This window comes from Grammomys surdaster, unplaced genomic scaffold, assembly GCF_004785775.1.
Source record: "Grammomys surdaster isolate TR1022 unplaced genomic scaffold, NIH_TR_1.0 362, whole genome shotgun sequence".
In the NCBI taxonomy this organism is placed as follows: domain Eukaryota; kingdom Metazoa; phylum Chordata; class Mammalia; order Rodentia; family Muridae; genus Grammomys; species Grammomys surdaster.
Window position 1 is genome coordinate 1,575,499 of NW_021604781.1, and position 24,666 is coordinate 1,600,164.

Below are 24,666 nucleotides of genomic sequence, written 5' to 3' on the forward strand. Positions count from 1 at the left end.
GCAAGCCAAGCTCTGTCTCTGTCACCCTGTGGAGTCCTATTTATACCTCCAAACATCACATGTCCTCCTCGTGCCTTGCCTCAGCATGACTCCTGCCTCAGCACATACACCCAATCAACCTGAGTCCTTGGAAGCGGCAACAAACTGCAGCACATCACCACAAGTTTGGCGTGTGTCTCTATGGAGTCCTGACAAATGGAGCTCAACTACACAATGTAAGGCGGACCATACATGCATGTTGTTAGCAAGCAATCTTTCATTACTGTCCTTTCACATGCTTGCTTTAGAGCAGAACATCTTCTCTCCTGTATCTGCTTCAGCGAAATGTTCCGTCATGTGTTTGCCCCAGCAAAACACCATCCAACCGACTTTCCAAAGAACCCTTAAGTGTCCACTTGAGAAAGCACCGGCTTGTGGTTCTCCCTGCCCTTGTGAATCATCGGCTGATATGGTCCATGCAGGTAAAGGGAGCAGAGAAGACAGTGGGGTTCAGAAGCCCTATGCTTACTTATGGTACTGGGATCAACTTTACTTGGGGTGACTCAAGGCTTATGTAATTTGAGGGACGGGGGATAGGAACATCCAGGATAGGCAGAGGTCATTGGCTGAAGGCTTAGGGTACCAACATGCCTCATTAGCATGGGGAAGCATTTCAGGAAGCTCAGGTGGGTTCTTATTAGAAGAAAGGAAGTTCCTGTAGTCTGAGGCTAGTTAACATTCAGCAGGTAGAGGCATGTGTCGGGGCTTAGAATTCCCCAGACAAGGTCAGAGAAGGAGAAGCCCTGCTAATGAAGGGAGCCCTCCAGTACGCACTGAGCCCCAGAAGGCTATCTGGTCAACGGTAGACTTTGACCTTAATTAGCAGAGTTTTCCCACACTGGACCCATGATAAGCACCTACATTTTGGTACTCACAGCTCAGATGGCAACCCTGTGTCTAACCCCCCCCCCCAAAAAAAAAGTCCAACACAAGTTAGAAGAAAAAAATATTAAGCATTGAAGACTCATGTATTTTCATTTCTCTGGGGGTGTGTCCCATTTTTAGTTTATTTATTTTAAGATCACCTTATAGTTTCCAGAGGAAAAAAAATATAAAAGAAATAGACATGGTTTCAGACACAGCACAGCGGCTGGGTTTTACAACATTGCATGAACACTAAGAAATATCAGTGCAGGCTTACTCTGGCTGGGCACTTTTGAATTTCTGGGGAATAAACATGGCTTCCTTCCTCCTGCTGGGATGTTCTCAGCATATACCTCTGCCATTTGTCTTGTTTTTCATGTAGAAGATATGGAACTCAGAAGCCATGGAGTAAGACCAAGACCAGGGGCTGATGGCACATTCTTTTAAAAATTATATATATTTAAAAATTTTAGATAAAAAATTATGTGTATGAGTGTTTTGCCTGCATGTGTGTGTATGTGGACCACATGTGTGTCTGGTGCTCTTGGAAGCCAGAAGAGGGTGTCAGATCCCCTGGAGTTGGAGTTACAGATGGGTGGGAGCCACCATGTGGGTGCTGAGAACTGAACCCAGGTCCTCTGCAAAAGCAACAAGTGCTCCTAACTGATGGGCCATTTCTCCGACATAGTTTCACTTTCTTTTTCATTTCATGTGATATTGGGGGTGACAGACTCGTGGCTTGTTTGTTCTCAGCTCTCCAGGGTGTGTGACTCTTTGAGCACTTGCAGGTTTGTGTGAAGCACTCTTCAAAAAAAAAAAAAAGAGACAGATCTCATGTAGATGGCTCTCTATTCAGGGAAAATAAATCTGAAGCCATTTTTGAGTCTGACTTCTCAAAGTGACTAGATTAAGACACGTGGATGTTTACCACAAAGCCCTTAAGCCATTTTCCCACGTTTGTTCTGTCCCTTCCAGGCTGATGACAGGTTTGTAGGCACACATTCATAACCTCTGACCTCAGTTAGAGTAATCACCATGGAGTTTTGTAAAGTTGCCTGCTTATTAAATAATACCTCTGCAGTTGGGGTTCGTGCCTGAGGTGCAGTCTCAGTGGGATACATGGGCTCTGCATGGGTGCGCCTGTTTTTAAAGGCTTCTGCACCCTCCCTCCACCACGTATTCATTGCAAACCTGGCTCAAACAGAGCAGGGCTTGATGCTACATGCTGGGATTTGCATCCCAGAAGAAAGGGCACGTTTTGTTTTGTATTTCTTTATTTCCTCTTGGTGCGGTATTTGGAAAGACAAGGAACAATGCCAAGTTCATTTTGTGATTCTAAAATAATACTAAGGGAGCATGAGAGTGGCATTCAGAGAACATTCAGAGCCCTGACGGTCCCGGTGAGTGCGCCTCTGTGTGTGTGTGTGTGTGCGCGCGTGTGCGTGTGTGCATGTGTGTGTGTGTGTGTGTTGAGTGGAGTGCCAGTGTGAGAAGACAGACCAGCCTTCCATGGTGGTGGTAGAGGGGTAGGATGTAGAGTCACAATGGAAATTTCCTTAGGGTTTGCCCACACCTGACTTATAGCAGTTTTCTGTGAACTTTGCAACATTGTATTGGATGACGTAGCAGGGTGGATTCTGGAGCAGCCTTCATTTGGGATTGTTTCCACTTCTAATGATTGTAGAATGGCCTGGGTTTCAGGAGCTGCAACATTTTAGACAAATGGTGCCTCAGACATCAGGCTTTGAGTGCTGAGTGCATCGATCTACAAATGGTGCCCCAGACATCAGGCTTTGAGTGCCGAGTACATCGTTCTTGCCACACCCAACCACAGCCCATGCCACCATTCACTGACAGTGTGTCTCTGAATTGTGTCCTTATTGGGAGTATTATTTACTTTTTGATTGTGGTGATAAAACACCATGACCAAAGGAGCTTATAGAAGGAAGGGTTTATTTGGGCTTATCATTCCAGAGAGGTAGGAGTCCAGCACCACATTGTGGAGGGGAAGCATGGAGGTAGGCAGGCATGGAGGCTGGAACGGATGAGAGCTCACACCATAAACTGTTAGCCCGAAGCAGTGAGAGCCAAGTGAGAATGGCATGTGGCTTTGAAACCTTAAAGTCTGCCCCCAGCAAGGCTCTATCTCTTGAATCTACCCAAACAGCGCCACCAACTGCGGACCAAGTATTCAAATATCTGAGCCCACGGTGGGGGGGTGGGGTGGGTAGGGGTGGGGACCTTTCTCATTCAAAGAATTGGGCTTAGATTCATTCTAAACACATCTTGTAGATATGAAAACAATGTACCACCAGACTGTGGAGCCTGGCTCCTTCTCTTCTTGGTTCCTTTTCTTCCTTAAGCAAGTGAGTCCATCTCTCTGTGTTTTCTTTGCCCAGCAAAACACGAGGATGCTAACTGCTCCATTCTCATAGTGGTGTATGAGAAATAAATGTAAAAAAAAAAAAGAAAAAGAAAGTAAAACAGTTACAATAGCCTCCTTTATTAGTGAGGAGTCTCAAAGTGTTATTATTAGCCATATATTTTAATAATAATGAAATAATTAATAATTACAATTTAAAAGGCCACATTTATGCCACTTAAAATTAGGTTCTATTATGTTAGTGGGAGTTGGAGCTGGCTGATCTTGCCCGTGAGGCTCATCCTTTGTTACCTATGTGAACTGTGAACTTTCCTATATTACCCTGGCTATGAGGGATCCCGCTTCGTTTAGCCAGTGGCGACTGTTAGAACTGGCCAAGGTCACAGGGCTGCAGCTTGGGCCCATGACTTCTGTTTTATGCTTCGATACCACAGGGACCACATCTAAGTCCTCCCAGCTGTTTACGTAATTGGGGAAAAAAACCCTTCAACATCTCTCAGAGTCCTCTGTTTTCTGTCCCCATACACTGGTAGCTTTTCTCTTTGCACAGGCCACAGCCTGCCAGGCTTCTTATAGGAGGGAGTCAAGGGAGACGAGATCTATCCAGGGACACATGGGAAACTATTTGCTGGCACTGATTTGCGTGGACAGACTCCTGGTACACCTGGAACCTGTGTGCAGCCTCTGTGTTTTCTAACACACACCTGCAGGGGAAAAGTCAGCAGTCAGTATTCTTGTTCAGAGCCCAAACTGTTAAAGAAACCATGGGACCCCCTTGTGGCGGCCTTTCTCAGAGGGAACCGGAAGGTGAGTAAACCTCTCATGTTTTACACCATACGTTAGTCTCCCTGGTAAAGCAGTTGCCACACAGGTATAGACAAGCATGTGGAACTTGGAGGCATTTAAAAAAAAAAAAACAACCCACATGACAATGTATTGCATATAGTAAGTTTCTGACTGAGAGACTAAAAAGACATCAGGCAATGCATTCTTCAGACATCAAAGCAAGAACAAGGAGCAAATGAGAAAACCTGACCTCTTCTTTTCCTTCCCCTCAGCCCCTCACGGTCCCTGCCTTCTTGATTCTGTAACTATGATGTAAAGGATATAGTGTGGGCGTGAGTGGGTGCTTATTGTCTTTCTGTGAGTCTCATGCACAGGCTGTAACAGGCAGACAAGGATCAAGCATAGGGAAAACCCACTGACATCTAGGGGAGTTTTCAGGAAAGATGGAGCCCAAGCAAACTTTTCTGTTGTTATAAAAAACATGACCAGAATGCGACTTGGAGAGGAAAGGGTTTATTTGCCATACATTTACATGTGAGAGCCCATCACTATCCTGGAGGCAGGAACTCAAATGGACACCATGGAACAGGGCTACTTACTGGTTTACTCCCCATGGCTTGCTCAAACTGTTGCCTTACACAGTTCAGGGACCACCTGCGTAGGGGTGGTGCTACCCACAGTGGGCTGGTCCCTTCTACATCAATCAACAATGAAGAAAAGACCCCAGGGACCTTGCTTACAGACCAGTCTGAGGAACAGTTTTCTTAATTGAGGTTCCCTCTTTCCAGATGACTTTGGTGTTTGTCAAGTTAGCAAAAAACTAACCAGTATGGAAGGCTTACTCCCAGCCAGGGAAACTCAAAGAAGGCTTTGCCTGCCACACTGGATGTTAGTCTACAGAAATTAGGTACGGAGAGAAATGAAGATGAATGTATGTAATGGGCAAGGATTGTAAACACCCAGGAGAGCTGACTGTGTACCCCCTCCCCCAAATAGTGAGTTTCTTGGGGTTCTGGAGGAGCAGCATGAGATACCCTTGGAGGGTTAAGGAGGGTCTTGAATGTCAGGGTTGGAAGTCTGGGCTCTCTTTGTCAGGTAATCTAGAGCTTTAGAAATGCTGCTGATGTGTCAGTCAAGAGTCCTAAGAGGACAGAGAAGCCATTTTGAGATGCTACTTAGTAGTGGGCCAGGTTCAGGACTCGAAAGACCTCACAGAAGTTGGGAGGTCGATAGTGTTCAGAAGGGCTTAAAGTATTATTTCTGTTACCAGTTGAATGTATAAAAAAAAATGACACATGCAGTGTTGACTGTAAGTAACCAAGGAAACAAAATATGACACCGTTTCCCAAGGGTCAAAGATGAAAATAAAATGTGGGAAAAAACCCCACATTACATAGTACCTCACAATTGTGAAAACTTTTATGTATTATCTGTATGTATTAATTTTTAAAATTCAAAGCATTAAGCTACTTACATATTCAAGTAGTTCTTAGCTTCCAGTACTCACAGCCTATAATGTCCTTGGCTGCAGAGACATTGATCTTAATAAAGTATACTTCCCTTTACTGCATTTTGTGTCGGCAGCATGTACATGCAGTGCCAAAGAAGACCAAAAGAAGGTGCTGTATTCCCTTGGACTGGAGTTCTAGATCATTGTGAACCATGGGGGTGCTGGGAATTGAACCTGGGTTCTCTGGGAAAGCAACCAATGCTCTTACCTGCTGTTGGGTGACTAGTCTGATCTGCGGTTGGACCTGTCTTAGAGCTATCAGGTCTGGGTGGTATTAGGAGTTCCTTGTGTGTATTTATGTCAGCCTTGCTCGGAGAGATTGATATGAAACTCTCCTGAAGTCTTCCTGAGATTCAGAATGGAGGTGCAGGGCTTTCCAAGACATTGGATCTTAAAGCATCAGAGACAAGCTGCCTGAGTATGCAGGTGCTATCCAAGTGGTTCTTGAAGCCACAGCTACTACATAGTTTATGGTTTTTTTTCCCTCTCTTTTGGTTCTGGCATCCAAATTGGACTAATACCATCCTCTGTGAGTAAAGCTTGCAGCAAAAGTACAACAGATGGTTGAGCATTGTGTGCTTGTCATACAGAATTGCTTCATTTTCCCTTTAGTGGGACGCGTCCTGTAATAGATTTTTTTTTTCTGTATAACTGATAGAGACAGACTGAGGTAAAAAAAATAAATAAAACAAAACAACCCCTCCCAAAACTGGAATCCATTTGTATTAAAGGGGGTGAGGGACATGTAAATTGTATTAAAAGGAGAGGGGGATATGCTTTGCTTAAGATCAGAATTGTAGCAGCCCGGGACACTGTAATCTGTGAGTGCAGAGGCTCGAAGCCATCTGGATATGTGGCTGGCCTAATGCTTTGAAAACTTTAAATTAATAAAACTTAAAATTAATAAAAAATTCATATGTGATGTGGAGGCCAGAAGGGTGTTGTGTTGCCTTGAACTGGAGTTATAGACTCTTGGGGGCCATTACGTGGGTACCAGGAGTCGATCTTGGGTCCTCTGGGAGAGTACCAACTGTTCTTAATCTCTGAGCCATCTCTCCCATCCTATCCTGTGATGTTTGAATACAGGAATACATTATGTCCAAAACAGGGTAGGTATACCTATATCTTTGAAGATTTGTCATGTCTATATAAAAATTCACAATCCTTTTAGCTCTAAGAAACTATATCCTATAGTATTTTTATTTAATCTTTTATTTATTTATTTACACTCCAGATTTTATCCCCCCTTCACCATCTGACTGTTCCACATCCCGTACCTCCCCCCCACCCTCTATGTTCACAAGCATGTCCTCATCCCCTACCCCCACCCAACCAGACCTCTAAACTCCCTGGAGCCTCCAATCTCTTGAGAGTTAGGTGCATCTTCTCTGACTGAACCCAGACCCGGCAGTCCTCTTCTGTATATGTGTTGGGGGCCTCATAGCAGCTGGTGTATGCTACCTGGATGGTGGTCTTACTGAGGCTATGGAGTGCTCACAAAAAGGGAACTATCATGACTGCCCTACAGTATGTTTTAATCTATGGAGCTTAATTTTAAAATTAAAAACTTAGATTTACAGTTGAACTTAATGATTTGGTTAATTTATGATTAGGATCGAAGTTGGAGGACCTACTCCTGAAACAATAAAGCAAATCAAGATAAAACAGAAAAAGTGGGAGGGAGGAATAAAATCAAGAGCTGTTGCGGGTATTTTAGAGCCTGAAGCCTGCCTGCAGGTTTGGTGCTCTAGAGTTCAGCTCTGCACACTGCCAAGACGGAAGCCTCAGGGATACCAAGCTATATTCAGAAGGGCAAGGGAGGAAGGAACCTCTGATTCCTCGGAGGTGGTCCCCATCCCAGCTGTGTCTTCCTGCCTCCCAGATCTGGCCACAGGAGACTTGCTTACATCAGTTTCCTGGGCCCTGGGGATGGATGGAGCCTTCTCAGAGGACACAGTAAATAAGCCTTTGATTGTAATGTTTTTGCAGTGGCACATGTTTGGGGTTTTGTTGGAATTGTTTCTACTTTGTGTGATAATGAGCTATGCTTCTGTTGGGATTCTAGGATACAGGAAGATATTTTAAAGACTTTTATAATACAAAAAATATTAGATAGGTATTTTAAATTTGGAGCCAAATGACTCTCAATGCTAACTTAGCCCGTTAAGAGAATTATATTCATTCTTTTATATTAAATAACCCTCATAAATTATGTGTATCTACCAGAAACAGTGGGGAAGTTTACTTTCTGTTTGAAAACTTGTACCCTTAGGATTTGGTTCACTTCCTAAGGACCCATGACTGTGAGAGCTACATTCTTGGGACATCAAGTCAAAAGCCTTTCGCTGTTTATTTTTCTGTCCCAATGGAGGCCATGGAAAGGCAGGAATCCTCTGCTCTCCATGATGGCAGTCATGGGCGAAGATGTAAAACTGAACTGCACTGGACGCAGTAGCTCTTTGGTATGTCGATTTCATTTCCTTAGACCATATGCTTGTCTTAGGGTTTCTATTGCTATGAAGAGACACCATTGCCAAGGCAACTCTTATAAAAGGAAAACGTTTCATTGGGGCTGGCTTACAGTCTAGAGGTTTAGTCCATTAATGTCATGGCGGGAAGTACGGCAGTGTGCAGGCAGACTTGATGCTGGAGAAGGAGCTGAGGATTCTACATCTTGATCCTCCAGCAACAGGAAGTAAACTGGACGCAGCTTAAGCATATGAGACCCCAAGGCCCCTCCCCCATAGTGACACTTTCTACAGCAAGGCTACACCTTCTAAAAGTGCCATTCCCTATGGGCCTATGGGAGCCAATTACATTCAAATTACCACAATACTCAAATGCAAGGTAGCTCAATCATAGCAACAGAGATAAAGAGTCAACCTGGGTACTGCTCCATGGATGACTGGATTAAGAAAATGTAGTGTCTGTACAAAATGGACTAGTATTCAGCCATAGAGAACAGCAGAGTCTTGTCATTTACAAGTAGGCATTCTGTTAAGTGGAACAGACAAGATGAATGCATGTTCTCTTTCTTCTGTGGAAATCAATAACAAATTGATCTGAATGGAGAATAGAGAGCATTAGAGGTGGGGAAGGGTTGGGGATAAAAGGCCACCAGGAGGTTGGATAATGGGGTCACAAACCAGTCAGGCAGGGGTGAACTCTGACCTTCTGCAGTACAGTGAGTGACTGTGTTCATAATAACCTACCAGTATCGTGAGTCAAGAAGAGAGGGTCCTGAAGGTGTGAAATATGAGGTAATGACATGGGGGGAGGGGCGATGTGATCGCTTTGAGTTTGTTCAGCAAACGCTGTGTGCATATGACGTAGCATGCCGATACCATTAAGGTGCACAGTTACTACAAGTTAATAAAAAGTTGAAAACGTAACAGATATGAGCAGTCCAGTTCCTTTGTTTGACAGCCATAATTCATAGGCTTGTTAGCTCAACAGCTAATGGCTCCTCTCAGAGACGCGTGGACACAGAACACTCCCGGTGACGTAGGTCTAGTAGATGGCGCCGTAGGGGGTCATTTTTCTCTGCTCTCATTAATTTTAATCTATTTGAGATCTAGGACAAAAAGACATGGAAAGGGAAAAGATAAAGAAAATGTGATTAATGTTTTATCAGCAGTGTGTCTGTGTCGCCCTTGATTGATTATCAGGGTCATTGACTGCTTATAAGTCAAAGTGCCAGACTGAGGCAGGCACAGGAGGGTTGAGGTGGGCAGAGGAGGGCTCAGGTGGGCAGGGGAGGGTTGAGGAGGGGAAGAGAGGGCTGAGGTAGGCAGAGACTGGCTGTTACAGCAATCATTCAGGGGGACAGTTACGTGTTGTATCAGAATAGATGGGCATTTTATTGGGAAGCCTGGTAGGTCAGAGATAATTGTGTCATCTACAGACCCCAGTACAAAATGAAATGTGTGTTTCCTATTGGAGAATTACTAATAATTTCCATATATATATTTTTTTCTTTTCCCAGAATGCTTCCATTTTGGTTAACTGCTCGCCCTGGAAACCTACCATTCTGTGAACAAATTAAAAATAGAAGTTAAAAGTATAAGAGTTATAAGGGGTAGCTTGCTTGTCTAGATAACACTGCTTCTAGAAGCTGAGTTACTGGGCAAAAGTCCTGTACTGGGTGTGGGATACCGCCTCATGAACTGCCGAGGGAGGCTCTGGGAGTGTTCTGTGGAGCAGTTTCTAGAGTATTTTCCTGATTGTGTGATGAGCTGGAAGCTCCACAGTGTCTATTGGTCAGGAGGAGAGTCTTATGCCTTTAGGGACCAAAGGATTTTTGTGGTAGGTGCCTACTTTTGAGCCCTCTCTCCCACTGTACTTCTCACCCTCATTTCTCAATGGAGAGTGGTCCACGTTCCCAGTTGGAGCAGAGCGCTTCCTCTGGCCGAATGTACTGTGTCAGCTTTCAGTCACTGTGATGAGATCCGACCCCAACTGCTTATAAGGGCACAGAGGCTCAAGGTCTGAATGGCTTTGTACACTCTTGGGAAGGACTGTCCCTGCCTGTCTTGCCTGTGGTGCACAGTAATAGCGAGAGACCTCTCAGGAGCAAACAGCAGCCTAATGCAGGAAAGAGATGATGAGAGCAAGGCGTCTCATCCTGTGACTGGAGTCACAGGAGATTGACAGATAAGAGCATGTGGCAGAGGCCTAAGGACCTCTCCCCAGGTCCCACACCTTAAAGGTTCTACACTACTTTGGTATTCACTCTGTGGATAAAGTCACTCAAACCTTTGTGGGAGATACAGCTGAGCCATGCTCAAAAAGTAGAGAGATGCCGGTAGTGAGGTTTTCTTTTGGTTCTGGGGTGGTGAATGAGCTACTGAACCGCTGTTGCTGGCTTGACTATCAGGAAATGCTGACTGTGGCTTCTTTCCATCGCTAAGGGACCCAGTTCTAGGGAACTTGACCGTTAGAGATTTCTCTTTATAAAATATGCCAGGAAAAGTGAGCTTGTTCCATCTAGTTTGGATACTTAACATTTCGTTTTCCTTTCTAGATCCATACTTACCTTTTTTTTTCCTTGAAAAGATTCAAACATGACAATGTGTGGGTAGATTTACCTCCTCTTTTCTATGGGTATATGTGTCTACTCTGCTGGGCCAAGGGCAAAATTCCTGTCAATCAAATGTATTGAAGCTCACCCCTCCCTGAGCTGTGGGGTGATTGGCTGAGGGGCTATCCTTCTTCTCTGGCTCTGTTGTTTGTTGTTTGTGGTCAGTGTTGGTCTTGGTTGGTGGAGAGGGTTGTAGTTTGGGTGTATGGCATCCCTTCATCAGGGAACCATCTTTGCGTATCTAGAGGTAATATCTGTAAGCTGGGAGCTGGATAAGAAGGCACGGGCATCATTAAGATCAGCATGCATTTGTTGTCTAGGAGCAGATGAGATCTGTGGATGGCAGTTTCTCTTTAAGAAAGGACGTGCTCCCTGTCTTCTGTTCGGGAAGATAAACCAACTTCAAATCTGTCTTGTCAGGCTTGGCACATCCTGTTATTAAGAGCGATTTTGTTATCATTTGAATGGTTGAGAAATAATTTCGTTCTTCTCCCAGTCTTGGCTCTTTTCTTCTAACGACAGAGGATGATGAGGTGAATGGAAGGATGTTGGCCTTGTGCTCACAGGATGGTTTGGGTCATGCAAGGGAAGTCCAGATCAGTTCCAGTGTGTTTTCCCACATTGAAGAGTTTCTTGCTGTAAAGTCATACATCATTGCTGTTGGTCGTCTTAGGCCTCTGAAGAGGACCATCTGATCTGTGTCGGCCCTGGCTGTGTATGAAGATTGAACAGTGATGAATTCCTGGTTAAATTCTTGTGTTTTCCAATTTATAGAAAACTACCCAGCATTTTCCTTGAGCTTGATACTAATATTCATATGCGAATATGTACCAAGTTGAAATATGTTAAACTAACACAATCATTTCTGATACAAAAATGGTGACCATAAACTACCTTATAAGCAGTCAGGGCATATACTTAAACAATAAATGCTAGGTTTTGAAAACCTCAGTTCAGCCGAGTGAGCCCTGGATTTCACTGTGATACTCTTACATTGAGGAGGTCAGTGAAAGATGCGCCCCTACCTTGTTGTTAAGGACTAAGTGGCTGTGAGGTGGTTTGGGGTCCTGATTGTATTGTTTTGGCCTTGAGCAAATTAGCTCACTCAAACCCACCCTGGGAAACACAGTAGATTTAGCAGATACAGTAAGCACTAGAGGGAAGAAAATTTGAAATGTCCTTAAAGTAACATCTTGCCTTTTGTGAACACACTGTATCTATTAGCTTCTCCTGGGGTGGTGGCGGCTACAAGGCCATATTTATCCCATTATAGTCCAATGGTAGTTCCATTACTGAAGAGAGATTTACCTAGCTCATAGTTCTGGAGGCCCAGGACCATGGCATTGTCTCCTCAGCTGTGTTGTAAGCCCCTTGGCTGTGTCCATGGTAGATGACATCATGATGGGATGCAAAACAAAGCTGGAGAGCAGGAGTGGCCAGGCTGTCTTTTCTTTTTTAATAGCAATCTTCTGTTTATTGTTTAACAACTGGTCTCCCAATAGAGCTGAGTAAGTCCCTTTGGAGGCCAGCACTCCAATGACCTTACCACCTCCCACCTCCCCATCTCTTAGGATTTTTTTTTTTTAGACTAAGACTTGATTTTTATTACTTAAAAAATTGCATATTTATTTTGCTTTCTGACTCTGTGCTTGTGCCTTCAACACTTTCACAATGATTTTCTGCTCCTCAATAAGGAAAGCTCTCTTGATCCTGTCGCGGACACACTTGGCACACATGGACCCACCGTAGGCTCTGCTGACATGCTTTTTTGTCTTAGACAATCTCATAAGGACTTTGAGTCTCACAGCACGAACCCCTAGAAGTCTGCCTGGGCACACGCCACATGCGGATTTAGGTGCTTTCCCAACCTTCTTGGTGTAAAGGTAAACAGTCTGTTCCCAGGAGTTTGAGACAGCCTGGTTTTGTTAGAGGCTATGTTGTAGGAAAGCCTACAATGGTATGTCAAACGATGGACCATCTTGAATGCCTCTAAGCACCATACACGGAAGAGCTCTTAGTATTTTACCACTTGAATATAATGACAATGAAGACCATCATACAAATATGTGGTACTGTAACAAGAAGCAAAAAGGTAGCTATGATGGTGAAGATTCAGATAGACATAAAAGATAACACATTTGTGTGACGTATCTTGGATACTCTATGACTATTCTAAAGATATCAAGAGTTCATTTCTCAGGCTACTGCATTGTCCCATTTGAATCAACAGCTCTTCAGTGTGGAAGTCTACTTCTATCTGCTCCTGTCCCCTCCCTTCCTCTTCCTAACTCAGGGCTGGAATTCCCAGCTTTCCCAACATTCTGTGCTTCGTCATGTCAGACAAACTGGTGGTCAGCTTCTACAGAACACTCCCTACCCCCATTAAATATGTTTCTGAGAGGTATGAATTTAAAGGTAGCATGAGTTTTCAGTAGTTAATTTTGTCTTACTTTGTTATGAAGAGAAGATGATGTTAATACCAAATGAGTTATAAAAAAATCAATTAAAATCATTTAGCGAAATTAGAGAGCCGACAAGTTCATAATGGCTTTTCTGGTCGTGAAATGAGATTGACACGGATTAACAATTGCTGTGGACAGAAATTTGCTGGGTTTATTGAAGTCTATTTTCATTAAGATGACAGTTGTGTGTGGGAGCTGGCATCAGGGTGGGGGTTGGTTATGGGACCCAAGAGTGTGGAGGAAACAGCTAATCTAATGAGACAGCTTGCACTTAATTTTAATTAGGTGAATTCCCCCTCACGTTTTAATCACATAAACCCCATCATGGTTAGTTTGGTGGCTGACAGCCGTTTCATTGTCTAACCTTCTAGTTTCTTTCCTTAGTATTAAAAAGCAAAGAAACAAAATTCAGAGACACTACATACAGTCTTGCATTCTGGATCAACTTCTCGCAGGAGAGTTTGAAGTCAACTTTACAGTATTTGAAAAATTTTCTTATTACCTCTACAAAGCTTCTTTGATTAAAAAACAACAAACAACAAAACAAAACAAACAAACAAACAAACAAACAAAATCCCAGAGCTCTGACTGGAGAGAAGGCTCAGTGGTTAAGAGCACTGGCTCTTGCAGAGGACCCTGGTTCAATTCCCAGCACCCACATGACAGCTCACAACTGTCTGTAACTGTAGTTCCAGGGGATCTGACCCCCTCTTCTAGCCTCTACAAACACTTGCACACATATGGTGTACATACACACGCAAGCAAACACCCATTCACATTTAATTAAAACAAAAATTCTAAGAATCATATAGTACAACTTTCTAGGTACGTTGTAGGTTGATGCAAGGGATTTTATCAGAGTTATTTAGTTGTTGAAATAATGATTGTGCTTCTAAAATATTGCTTCTGCAGACCATAAAGGCCTCTTTATTTTGGTGTGATTTTGGACATTCTGACAGTGTGCGCGTGAATAGGATTTTAACCTTTGTTACTTTGGTAGGTTCCTGACCTAGGGTGTGCAACACTTTTAACCAAACTTTAGCTGGGTTTGTGGGATCCAGTTGGGCGCTGTTGTGTGTACAGAGATGGGTATTTTTCTACTATTTAATTTTCTAGCATGTATATAAAGTTTAATTTGGGATTAAATAAACAGAAGTTTGTGAACTAAAAAATAATTTAATTGTTATGAGTGTGTTTTGCTTGTATGTGTGTGTAGATGACAGTTGTGAGCTACCATGTTGGGGCTGAGAACTGAATCAGGGTCCTCTGCAAGAGCAGCCAGTGCTCTTAACCTCTAAGCCATCCCTCTGGTCCCTAGCTTATGAATTTTGATGCTGCCTATAAAATGAAAATGAAAGTTTTGCTGCCTTAAAAACTAGCTAAGCAGAAGAAGCACATAAGGACCAGTTCTCACCTTCTACTTTGTGGGTCTCAGGGATTGAACTCTGATCAGCAGGCTTGGCTGCAAGCACCATTATGTAACCCACTGAGCCATCCCACCAGTATCTCCTTACCCCTCACTGTGACCTGTGACCTGCAACCTGCGACCTGTGACCGACTCATGAGAGGGCTGGTGAGTTTGAGACTTAGGCAATAGGAAACTTAGACTTTGAAACTCAATGAGGGTTTGATTCATTGCTGTCTTGGTGCAGAATCCCTCCAGATTGATGAAGCCCTCTTGCATCATGGAAGTGGACATCTGAGTCCCTTAAAATCCGGTTGGTTAGACTTGACCCATGTCAGTCACACTTTCAGACACAGCGCCACAGCTATGTCTTGGTGTTACAGCCTAGCCCAGCTGACACATGACACGAATCATCATAGCACATATTTATGGGATGTATTCTGTGTGATTGGGTTAGACTGTCACTACCAAAACACTACACAGTCCAGTGCTAGTTGCTCTGTGTAGCTTTGCAGATGCTCTATGAAGGTGTCTTAATTCCCACAGGCTCACAAATGAGACATAAATCATTTGACTAAGGTCACACATTGGCCCACTCCAGCATCCTATCCTGCTTCCCATTTCTAGTGTTGCTTCCCAAGGGAGACCATGTCCCAGAATTCACAGGCAATTTTGAGCAGGCAGCAGCTTATGTGCGACTCTCCTGTTGAAGGTGCTCGTGCTTTTATGTAATGTTAAGTTAGTCAGTTGGACTTACAGAATAAGAGGTTATTAAGCTACAAAATATCGCAGTAATTCCACAGTTGGATACATATATAATGGAAGGAAATCATTCTGTGGAGGGAACAGCCACACACCTGTGTGCAATACAGCCTGTTGGCAGCAGCCAGGCCCTCTTGTTGAGTTCTCCTCTGCTGGGGTTCAGAGGGCCTGGTGTGGCTGGAGAAGGGTGAAGACACTTTCTCAAGAATTGACAGCTACCTGTGCCTGCTGCTCTCTTCTGCCCCTCTCTTGGGATCTGTTCTGTCTTCCCATGTTGGTGGCAAGTGTGTGTGTGTGTGTGTGTGTGCGTGTGTGTGTGCGTGTGTGCGTGTGTGTGTGTGTGTGTGTGTGTGTGATAAGCCAGTCTTTTTCTCATCACAATTCTACATTCATTGCTCTTTGAGGCTTTGGAGACCTACAAGCTAAGAGTCAGCTTGGTTATCTCCGTTCTGTTCTGGGCTGTACATACTCAGGAAGATTAGTACAGAGTGCAGGACCCGTGGATGAGCTCCCAGGTCATAGGGAGGAATTGAGAGGAACAGAAGGATGACACTTGCTAGGAGAATTGGTGCAGGAGGACAGATTCTTGGGGCTCTTGACAACTGTGCCCAGAAGTCAGGAAGCATCTTAGCCCACCAGATGGACTCCTTGGCTCTCTGGCTGCCACACTCATGGTCCTAGGCTGGGACACCCAGCTGTTCTGAGTAGTACATGTGGACTCCATGTTTCCCGAGAGCACAGTCTGAGGTGAGCCTGCTGGATGGCCACTGGGACCTGGTTTCTGACTAGTTGGCAGAGGATGACTTTTGTGGCCTGGGGTCCAGGACATGGGACAGCTGCTCTTGAGGGCTAAAGTCCGTGACTTGGGTAACAAAAGAAAAACGGAAAGGGAAGGATCCTGAGTCTAGTGGCCCTCAATCAGTCTCCCCTTTAAAAGAATAACTAACAGGAGATGCCTAACCCTGGCTACACCTCCCATTTATCCCACAATCCTACAAGCACTGGAGAGATGCTTCTGTGACCCAACCCCTCATGCACATGTGGAAATTAGAGCAAATGTGAAAGTGTCTTTGTTTCCCTAAGAATTTACTATCTGATTATTATGATGTTGTTCTTGCCTGCCTCCTTAAAATCAGCTCTGTGTATTTGCAAACTAGGTTAGATATTTTTAAAGACAGGAGTGTAGGATACAGAATAGAATTAATTTGTTATTAAAAATAACTTTGCCTCAAGTCTCTTTCTTATTAACATATGTGGTCTACAACTATGAGATTTTCCAAATATCCTGTGGAGTCTTTAGTCCAGAAGTAGAAAGAAATGTTTTGATGTGGAAATGAAGGCCCACAAAGGCTGCATGTCTTCCTTGCTGGACCAAGCACCTTGCTTTGAGATCATTGGGACTTTCTATTTCGGATACTGTCAGAGTAAGCTTTGGTTGTCAACTTGACACAACTGGGAAGAGAAAGCCTCAACTGAGGAATCACTTCCCATCAGGTTGACCTGTGGACCAGTCTATGGACCATTCCCTTGATTGATGATTGATGTAAGAAGACTGAGCCCGTGGTGGGTGGCACTATCCCTAGGCACATGGTCCTGGGCTGTATAAGGAAGGTAAGTGAGTAAGCCTGAGGAACAAGCAGGTGAGCAGAATTCTCCCGTAGTTTCTGCTTTAAGCTCCTGTCATAAATTCCTTCTTCGACTTCCCTCCATGATGGACCTGTAGCCTGTAAGATGAAACAAACCCTCTCCTTCTCAAGCTGATCAATCACATCCGCAGAAAGCAAAGAATGGCAGACACCAGAAACACATGAGATCATCTGGTCTACTATAAAATGCAAATCCCCAAGTGAACATGATCTAAAACTGTGCTTTTCACATGAGCCCTCTGAAATTATTTCAATTGTTTAGGTAAGTAGTGACAAGAAGAACTGGAAACTGTATTTTCTTCACTCGGTTTTTGTTTCTAGGACCCTCACCTCCTACTCCCAGGAATGAGCTAAGCAATTTGGGAACAGCTCTGCCATGGCCTCCAGCTCCATCTTTCTATCCCCACTTCATCGTCCTCTTGAGTTTTGTGATGTCCTTTGTGCGCTTTGCCGTCCGAAGCTGGAGCCTCCCCATAAGTCCAGGAGTCCAGGTTGCTTCTGCTTTTCTTTTTCTTTTCTTTTCTTTCTTTTTTTTTGTTTTTTTCGAGACAGGGTTTCTCTGTATAGCCCTGCCTGTCCTGGAACTCACTCTGTAGACCAGGCTGGCCTGGAACTCAGAAATCCACCTGTCTCTGCCTCCCAAGTGCTGGGATTAAAGGCGTGCGCCACCACAGCCCGGCGCTTCTGCTATTCTTAATGTTAAAACATTTTTTCTTTTCCGTCAGATGTGACTTTTTAATATTTTAATAGTCAAGCTTCTTGTGGTCAATGCAGTTCATTTATTTATTTATTTATTATTTATTTATTTATTTATTTATACTGTAGGAACAAGAGAGTTGGGAGCTTAGCGTTTTAAACTGGAGAAAGAAAAGGACAAGTAAGACTACTTTTTTAAAAGGACCTTTTCTGCTTTACTTTGTGTAGAATATATTTCTAGGGATAAGTTTCTCTTTCTTTTCTTTTCCAACATGATATTTGGGAATTTCACATAATACTCCCCGATCATACCTACTTCCTAATCTTCCAAGGGAACTCCTGTTCCCTCCCTCACCCCCTCCCCCAAGAAAAAGAAGAAGAAAAAGAAAAAAATACACTAAGTTCAATTTGTGTTGTGAATATATTCATTGGAGCATGGTCAAACTCTCGGTGTCTAGCCCCTTAGAGACAACTCTTTCTTTTTAAATTGCTAATTGCTTCTATATCTAGACTGACTCAAAGTTGGGGTAATACAAAAGCATCAATAAAACAGCTTCCAAATCATATATAACTGAGTATTTGTTATATGTTAATCCATTTTCCTATTTTTTGTTATTAGCTTGTGATGTATTTTTAAATATTAAAACTTTAAAATAAAACTAAAATTTGAGTTATACTTTCCTGATTCTTTTTAAGAGCATGACAAAAGGACATAAGACAAACCAAAAACATCATATATATTCACAGTAGTGGGAAGCCGAATAGTGGTGGCACAGGCCTTTAATCCCAGCACTTGGGAGGCAGAGGCAGGTGGATCTCTGGGGTCAAGGCCAGCCTGGTCTACAGAGTGAGTTCCAGGACAGCCAGGGCTACACAGAGAAACCCTGTCTCCACACCTCTCCCTCCGCCCCCCCCCCAAAAAAAAACCCCAAGAAGATGGGAAAATAAAATGTGGTGTACATGTACCATGGAGTACATGACAGTAACTGACAGGAAGTGACCTAAACATTCAGGAGGTGGACGGGAGAGAAGGCAGCAGTGTATGTGTTCCCTGCAGTATTATAGCTATAAAGGAGAGAGCAGAGTGCTAATAAATACTGTGGTGGGCCTCAACTCCAAGAGATGCTTGTGAAAGAAAGCCACACAGTGTATGGTTCTATTTGTGTGAAATACCAGAGAAGGTAAACTGAAAGACAAGATTGGTGCTTAGGGCAAGGTGAATGAGTGGGAGACACTGCAAGGTGAATGAACGGGAGACACTGTTTGATGGGTGTGGGGTTTCGTTTCAGACCTAGAGAAATGATGGCACCGAAGTAGACATGGTGGTTTACACTGCGAATGTATAAAGTGACTAAATTCTTTTAAATGGTCAGTTTTGTGTGAATTTCACCTCAGTAATAACACCCAGACGGTGTTCAACCCCCAGACGGTGTTCAGAAGCACTGGGATAGATGCGAGCAGGGCCTCATGGGACTGAGGGTCTAGAGAGCTGTGACTTTGGGTAACACTTTTCTCCTTGTAGTGTGAGGCAGGTGAACCCGAACCAAACTCCTGGAAGATTCGCAAGTATCCAAATGAAAATACAGCTTGAAAACAACCACAGAGCCAGGGTTTCAGTAAATACTAAATGCTTTCTTTAGGTCTCCTTGAGAATTGTATTATAATCTAAAAATACGAGTGCTTTGGGAGCAAGTCCACATTTTTTTTAAATCCTCACAGGCCTGGCTACAGGCTAATATTTTTTTTTAAAACTTATTTATTTATTTATTTATTTATTTATTTATTTTTATGTATATGAGTACACAGTTACTCTCCTCAGACACACCAGAAAAGAACATCAGATCCCACTACAGATGGTTGTGAGCCACCATGTGGTTGCTGAGAATTGAATTCAGGACCTCTGGAAGAGCAGTCAGTGCTCTTAATCACTAAGCCATCTCCCCAGCCCACAAGTCAATATTTTTATATATTTGGATAGAAGTGTATAAATCATTTACATATATATGTATACACATACATATGCATAGATACACACACATATACACACATACATATACACATACATAGATATATTTGCACATGCATTCACACATGCACACGTGCATATACAAGTGCACACATACGCACATAAACATACACACATGAATGCATCTATACACACACATAAACACAATATACATATATCACTTAGACACACACATACAGACACACATACATGCACAATATGAACATATATATGTACACATTCATGTACATATACAATTTCACAAAACACATCCAAACATAAACACATGTAATTGAATATATATGCACACATAATAAACACATATATACACACACAAACATACACAGAAATGTATATACAAACACATACATACACATACATACATATACACAAATACATATACACATACATATACATACACACACAGAGTTGATGAGAAGTCGGAAGGGGAGGGCCAGAGAATCACACAGGACCAGTGATCAGTCTGTAGTTAGTGTCTCCCAGGCTGCACATGAAGCATTTCCTGTTCTTGTTGATGGAGTCTTCATACTGCCTCTCATTCTTGTATGTAATGAAATTTACTTCTGTGTTATTAGTTCTGCTCTGCTGTTCATCCTTCGCCAGTGTCAGAGGAGCAGTGTAACATTGTTTATTTATGCTGCAAAAATGTATTACCTATCTCTCTGACTGGGAGATTAAAACTCATGATTTCTTGGTCTCTCTCGCCTGAATACTAAAGCTTGACATTGGTCCTGGCCATTGTCCCATAATGCTCTATCACGGATTGTAAAGTGGGGCCATGGGTAATCTACGGTTTAGTTCCCCACTGCTTGCTAACAGTGGCCAGCCTTTAAAGATTATGTGCTTACAACAATGCATCGTTAAAGACTATGTGCTTGCCTTTTAGTGTTTTGAGAGATGGCTTTATGTACTGATAGTCTGCTCCTTGTCCTGATGACAGGCTGTTTGTTCCTTAATGCGTTGAGAACACACCTGCAGATGTGTGGGAAGGGTGTTACATAGCCACGCTCTATTCCTTTAAGGCACATGCTGCTGTGGTTTAACATCACTGTGGTCATCTGTAGGTGTCTACTGTAGGTCATTTCCATTTTATTTTGAGACAGAGTCTCACTGTGTAGGTCAGACTGGCCTGGAACTTGCCATGTAGACCAGGCTAGCCTCAAACTATAGAGAGCCACCTGCCTCTGTGTCCTGAGCACTGGGATCAATGGCGTACACCACCCTGACCAACCTTATTAACGTCTTCTTTATTGAAGAACTCAAAAAGCTGAAAGTGATTCTTCAGAGTGTCCCAAATCCTTGTGTAATTCAAAATCACCTCTCTATTTTTAAGAAGTCAAGGAACGGGCCTGGACATAGAAATTCTGGGGGGAGGGGCAGCTTGGGAAGGAACTTTGTCACTCTCGCTATCCAGTGGCAAGCACGTACAATTGGAAGCTCTCAAGCTACAGTGGATACCCGCTCATCAGTGGACCTGCGGGCACACTGATGTGGACGTGGAACGGAACGTGGGTATGTACAGGTATGTAGGTAGGACATTCACTGGTTGCTCTTCCAGGGGCCTGGGTTCAATTCCCAGCACCCACATGACAGCTTACAACTGTCTGTAACTCCTGATCTAGGGGATCTGAGACCCTTACAGAAACATACATGCAGTTAAAACACCAATGCACATAAAATAAAAAGGTCATGAGGTCATGACGTCACACATGACATCACTGAGCTTCGTTTTTCTTTTCCCTTGAGGAGTGTTTGGAGGATGTGGAGGGGAACGTGGGTATGTACAGATTTGTTTTCTTAACCAAAAATACTTAGGGCACAAGTGTTTCAGAGCTCAGAGATTTTTAAAATTTGGAATATTTCTATTTTTGTTACTGGTAGAACATTCCTAACCCTAAAATTATGAGCTCTAAAGTGATCTAAAATGTTTTGACACTTGGGGTTTCAGATGCTGGGACTCGTGGGAACAAAACTTTGGTCTGTTTCATGGCATGATGGCCTTCCTTCTCTAGCATGCGCTCAGTGGGGTCTGGGCTTTGACAAGTGGGAACTGGTTTTTCTGCTGTGTGTGTTGCTAAAAGACCATCTGACCGTATGTATGTATGTGTGAGCACTTACCTTTGGCAGTGTCTACTTTCTACTCTAATGTTTTGGCGGCTGTTGCTTTGCAACAAAATTTGAAAGCAGGACTTGTAAGAACTTAAAATTGGTTCTTTTGAAAGGTAGCTTGGCTGTTTGGAAGACCTTACCTGTGGCCGGCTTCCAGTAGTGTTGACATTCTAATATTCAGACTTAACCCATGAACAGGTCTTGGAATATCTCTTTATTTATGTTTCTTAGTTTCTCTCGGCAGTGTCTTTGAGTCTTTCTTTTGCATGGCTTTGCCTTCTGGACTTGCTCCTAGTTTGTTTTTGATGCTACTGTAAAGGGAACAGTTGTCTCCATGAATTGTTTGTTGGTATATAGACATGCGCCTCATTTGTTGTGACCACTTTGTATCTGGCCTCTCAGTAAAGTTGAGTTTTTCTTCTCAACCATTTAATTCCCAGAAATAATGACTCTGAGACTAAATATTTATTAATAGATGCTTATGCCACAAGATTTGGCTTGTTCTCCAACTAGCTCTTAACATGTTATTCCTTTTATTCTAACCTGAATTCGGCTACATGGCTGGTTTTCTCTCCTTGTCTTCTGAGGTAAGAAGACCTCTCTTGCTCCTCTATTTCCCAGAATTCTCTCTGTCCCTGCTGGATGTCCCCCCTCCTCTTTCCTGTCTCAGCTCATTGACCATAAGCTTTTTTATTGACAGTTTGGCTTCTGAGTGATACTCTCTATATCAGATGTCTCTGTTTCTTAGTTCTGTTGGTAAGTGCACTCATTAAGATTATCTGAATACAAGGCTATGTCATCAACAAACATCAGGACTTCCCCCCTCACTCCCCTTTTCCTACTTCAATACTTTTTCCAGTTGTTGTTGGTTATCTTCTCTGGTTAGATAGAGACAACAGGACTGAAACATCTTGTCTCATCTGATTCTAAGAAGCAGTTGAGTAGGGTCTGTCCTGTGAGGTTTCCATAGGTGGCCATTGTTTGACACTTTTCTGAGAAGATGTGGCACAGATGTCTGCTTACCACAGCTAGGGAAGTGGCTACTGGTCAAGGTGATGATCCTACTGAAGTCCAGGTCGGTGAACCGGTGAGTTCGCTGGAATTTCATTCAGGAGTGTGGATAAGGAATTACTTACAGGAAGCACAGATGACTCAAATAGCCCCCAAAGCCCTTCCAGGCATGGGAAGCTGAAACCCTGGAGCTCCAAGCAAGACTTATAGGCATCTGGATAGGAAGGAGAGTCTCCTGCAGGCCCTTCTGTGTGGCCTTTCTACGTGACCCATCTGTGTGGCTCTTCTGTGTGGCCTTTCTCCCTGGAGTTGCTTTCTGCTTCTGTGACTGTGGAGAGGAACCCTGTGAATCCTATTGGCTTCCACATCCCTTCTCAAGTTTGGGCATCCCTCCAGGAGGAATAGTGACATGATAGATAGTGACCTTTATCACACACACACACACACACACACACCCTACTAAGCCTATTGTTGCACATATGTACATGTTTTTAGAGCTGACCACTTACAATTGAATGACCTTTCCTGGAGAAAACTGATTCTCCTTCTCAGCAACCATTGCTTGCTGGTAGCTCTTCATCTAGGGGTGGAGACTTGGTGAAATGTGCCCCATCTTTATTTGCATATTGACCGATGACATCATTGTACAGAACTGGTTTAGGAAGTCATATTGTTGAAATTCCATGAGAGCAACTTCTCTGTCATGGCTAAAAGATACGCTACAGGTGTTCTGATCCTCTGCCTCTTAGAATCTTCCTAGCTCCCTCTTCTGCGATGTTTGCTAAGCCTTAGGTGAGGGGTTACCTTATGGAGGTATCTACTGGCCCTGGGCATTCTACAGTCTGCATTTTGATTAGCTGCAGATTTCAGTAGTAGTTTCCACTCCTGCAAAAAGGAGTGTCTTTGATGAGTGGTGAGAACTCTACTTACCCATGGGTATAAGGATAAATATCTAGAATGTAGTTAGAAGAGATAATGATTTAGAGGAAGTAGCTTAGGTAGGTTTTTCCTCTAGGTTCTGCGGCTTCTCCAGCCACGGGCAGTTGGCTGGCTTCACAGTACCAGGAATGAATTTCCTCCTGTTCACCAGGCCTCAAGTCCAACTAGGCATCTGTTGGTTGCTACCAAGATGTATGTGCCACTATCTCACCCTGAGGGATGCCTTGCTGGGCCAGTAATTGCTGTGAACCCACAGGCTTCACATCTGGATAGGACTGCTGATTGCTTTTTCCCTTTATATATGGTTCTTTAAGTCTATTTTTCTAAATCTTAGGTTTCTGTTATAGCAAAACCCACAGAAATATACCAATACAATCTGTATTGACCTACTAATTCAACCTTTAGTAGTAGCGTAATATTCCATGCTATGGGCCCATTAATAAGGATTCAGCCTTTACCCTGCTGGCGAGCATTCATTCTGTTGCTGTGTCGCCAGGAGCAATGTTAAGTACAGTGAACAAATCTGCATGTTTTTGTGCTTATATTTTTATTGCAAAGAAAACTCTAGCAGTATTCGGTACCTCACTGAAGTATAATTTGAGTAGTATAGTTTATACATGTTGCCAGATTGTTTCTAATTTTTTTTTAGCTTGTTAATTTTTCTTTCCTATGCAACGATATTTTGCCTGGCCATGTATCTGTATAAGGGTATTGGATGCCCTAGAAGTGGAATCACAGACAGTTGTATGCTGCCATGTTGCTGCTGGGAATTGAACCCAGATCCTCTGCAAGGGAAGCCAGTGCTCTAACTACTGAGCAATCTCTCTAGCCCATTTCTAAAAAAATTTTTAAAAATACTTGCCCTTAGCAATTTGTTAGCAGATCCATTTCCTGATGCAGCCTTCCTTCCTTCCTTCCTTCCTTCCTTCCTTCCTTCCTTCCTTCCTT

At 43.2% G+C, this 24,666-nt stretch overlaps 1 protein-coding gene and 1 pseudogene across 2 annotated transcripts in view; one reads left to right on the forward strand and one right to left on the reverse strand.

Moving 5' to 3' along the window:
- Mtus2 (microtubule associated scaffold protein 2) overlaps nucleotides 1–24,666 on the forward strand; it is a 353,199-nt gene that overhangs the window by 57,693 nt on the left and 270,840 nt on the right. The window lies entirely within an intron of this gene.
- On the reverse strand, nucleotides 12,288–12,640 carry LOC114631432 (annotated as a pseudogene).